The 3,470-nt window shown below is 29.4% G+C and overlaps 1 protein-coding gene across 1 annotated transcript in view; it reads left to right on the top strand.

The window, feature by feature from the left end:
• Window positions 1-3,020, top strand: part of LOC137660138 (uncharacterized) — a 4,956-nt gene extending 1,936 nt beyond the window's left edge. Inside the window, exon 2 of the mRNA XM_068394844.1 lies at window positions 1-3,020. This exon is cut by the window's left edge and continues 1,189 nt beyond it. The gene's annotated coding sequence lies outside the window, so the exon portion shown is untranslated.
• The last annotated feature ends 450 nt before the right edge of the window (window positions 3,021-3,470 follow it).

The following is a 3,470-nucleotide window of genomic DNA, read 5'->3' on the forward strand; positions in this document are numbered from 1 at the left end:
TGTATTTCTTGCGAAATAATATAAGTAACATTATTTTGGGTGGAGATTGGAACTCCATTACTAGTATGAGGGATTGTTCAAATTCAGATAGTTGCCTTTTATCTAAATCTCTTGTGTGCCTTAAAAATAATTTGAAATTGAAAGACGCTTGGTTTCTCCTAAACCATCATGTAGAGTATACATATATTAGGGAAAACTATGGCTCAAGGTTAGATAGATTTTATGTAAGAGATTTGCAAAATAACGTAAGTGATATTCGAAATATACCTGTGAGCTGGTCTGACCATTCCATAATCAAACTAACAATAAAATTGGAGAATGTTATGTCATTAGGTAAAGGGTATTGGAAACTCAATTGTAATATTTTGAATAACGATTTAGTTAAAGAAAATTTCATGATGGCTTGGTCTGAGATTAGAAATAAGAAAGGCAAATTTGAAAATATTAAATGTTGGTGGGACTTTGCAAAAGAACAACTAAAATCCTTTTTTGTAAGTTGTTCAAAGCAAATTAATCGGGAGAGATACGGACTACTTAATTTACTGAATTATCAGTTAAAAGAGGAAATTAGGAAATCGCCCTTGAATGCTGAGAAAATGTCATTAGTGAATTCATTAAAATTAAGAATAAATAGTATTCAAGATGAAATATGTGAAGGGATAAAAATAAGAGCCAAAGTTGATGATAAATTAAAAGGAGAACAAGTGTCAGCCTATCTACTAGGGAAGGAAAAAAATAGTAAAACCTTTCTGAATAAGATTAGGAGAGAAGATGGTAGCGAAATTGTTAATCCCGATGCAATTATTTTGCATGTAAGAGACTATTTTGAAAACCTCTTTAAAAAAGAAAAATGTAATAAACATAGTCAACAGATGTTTCTCAATTTAATCAATAATGTTATAGACAAAAGTGAAAATGATATATTAACAGCAGATGTGACAGAGTCTGAAGTATTTGCAGCCATTCGTGGGATGAAAAATGGGAAAAGTCCAGGAATAGACGGTCTCCCCGTAGAATTTTATAAGACATTTTGGAAAGATATCAAGCAAGATTTTGTAAGCCTAATGAAATTTGTGTTCAAGAAAAAGACCGCTGTAAAACTAAATAAAGGAATCATTACTCTCACGCCGAAAGGAGGAGACTTAGATCATATTATTAATTGGAGACCAATAACAATGCTAAATGTAGATTTTAAAGTCATAGCTAAAATAATAACTAACAGATTTAAAAATGTATTAAATTTAATTATATCCTCTGAACAGTTCAGCTGTCTTGAAAATAGGTCAATAATCAATTTAAACGTCTTAATGAGGGATATTATGGTTTACACAAATGAAAATAACAAGCAGGCAGCTTTGATAAACTTAGACTGGTCGAAAGCTTTTGATCGTGTAGATCACGAACTCTTATTTGCACTATTAGAGAAATTTGGTTTTGACAGTAGTTTTATCCAGTTGATACAAATGTTATATGAAGATGCTGAAAGTGTTGTAAGCATAAACGGCAACCTCTCTAATCCATTTTTGATTAAAAAATCTGTGAGGCAGGGATGTCCATTATCCATGATGTTATTTATTGTGTATCAAGAACCTTTCTACAGAATGATAAAAAGACAGCTTTCAGAGTCTTCCTTAAAATTACCAAATCAACTGAATGTGTCTGTTTTTGGTTATGCTGATGATTCTGTTATTATTGTAACTCGTGACGAGGGTCTTTTAGAATGTATAAATGTAATCAACGAATATGAAAAAGCGTCTGGTGCCATTTTGAATAAAAGCAAGACTTCAATTTTAGGTATAGGATGTTGGAAAAACCGAACGGTATGGCCAATTAATGGCTACCAGTTTCTTCAGGATTCATGTAAAGTATTAGGAGTTTACCATACTAATAATTATCAGAAAAGTGTTGAGTTGAACTGGTCTTCTTTGGAAGATAAGATTACCAAGATGGTTGGTATTTTTCAGAATAGGAGACTGACAATATTTCAAAAGTCTATTGTAATTAATTGTAAGATTTTATCAAAAACATGGTATATATCACATGTTTATCCAATACCAAATACATGTGCTCAAAGAATTCAGAGATGTTTGTATAAATATATGTGGAATAGCAGTTATGAACCAATTACAAGAAAAACTATGTTTTTAGATAAATTAAAAGGGGGAGTTGGAATATTTAATATTTTGTGCAAATCAAAAGCCATAATGTTCCATACATTTCTGAAAAATTGTATAAATAGATGTTTTGGTTATGAAATGCTGTATTTTTTCTGTAAAATTCGGGCAACTTTTCTAATTGAAACCAAAATTGAATATAAAGATTGCACAATTTTTATCCCTGTATATTATAGCATGATGATTGATATCCATAGAAAAGTCTATCGCTTAAAGAATTATCCAAATGTGTCAAATAAAGAAACTTATTGGTTGCTTATGAATTGTGAAGATTACAAACCCAAGATAGAGCTACTGTATCCCCTTTTCAATTGGACTTTGATTTGGAAACATGTAAACAACAAGTATATTGATAAGAACAGCAGGGAAATACTTTATAGGTATACACATGAAATACTAAATACAAATGATAGGTTGTACATCATGAATTTAACAAATGAAAATAAATGTCTATTTTGTGGTGCTGTAGAAAATAATATGCATTTTATTTATTTCTGTCCATCACTAAAGCAAATAATATACTGGTTTAAGACACTTTTGAAAAATTGTTGTAAGATCAAGACAAAGAGTTTGCTTAAGATTTTGAAATTAGACTTTGAAACTGTGTCAAATAAGGATGAAAATACTGCAATGGTTTTAATATCGGATTTTTTAGCAGGAGTGTGGTATGGGCGATCTATAGGACTGTTAACGGATGACCCAAATTTACTTATATTCATAAGAAATAGAATGTTAAAAACAAAAAATTTAATAAGGAATACTTTTAAAAAAGAATTAAATAAGATATTTACAAAAGAGTACATTTATGATAATTACTTAAATATTTAATATGATTATAAGTTAAGAACGTCTGTACAATAAAATTTATTGCATATATATTTATTAATTGATTTACTTTGTATTGAGCATTTTTATAGCAATGTAAAACAATGTAGTTCATATCAGTATTTTGTGTAAAGAATAATTACGAATATAATGTAAATTGCTAAGATGTAATTGTATTTTTATAATAAAAGATAAAAAAAAAAAAAATTAAAAGCTCAAGATAGAGACGACTGGCGAAATCTAACCGAGGTCTTTTGCGTTAATAGGCGTAGTAGTAGATATTGATGATATGATATATATCTTTGTATAGATCATATGATTATATTATATACACATGATTTTCTAGACGTTAGATCTACGGCATACTAAGGCCCTAGGAAATTAATAATTATATTTTCCTTTATTGCCTAATTCATTCTTACTACGTAAACACTCATACATACACCAGCACACACTCATGTACACCCAAAA

Source organism: Palaemon carinicauda, chromosome 20 (assembly GCF_036898095.1).
Source record: "Palaemon carinicauda isolate YSFRI2023 chromosome 20, ASM3689809v2, whole genome shotgun sequence".
NCBI classification, from domain to species: Eukaryota; Metazoa; Arthropoda; class Malacostraca; order Decapoda; family Palaemonidae; genus Palaemon; species Palaemon carinicauda.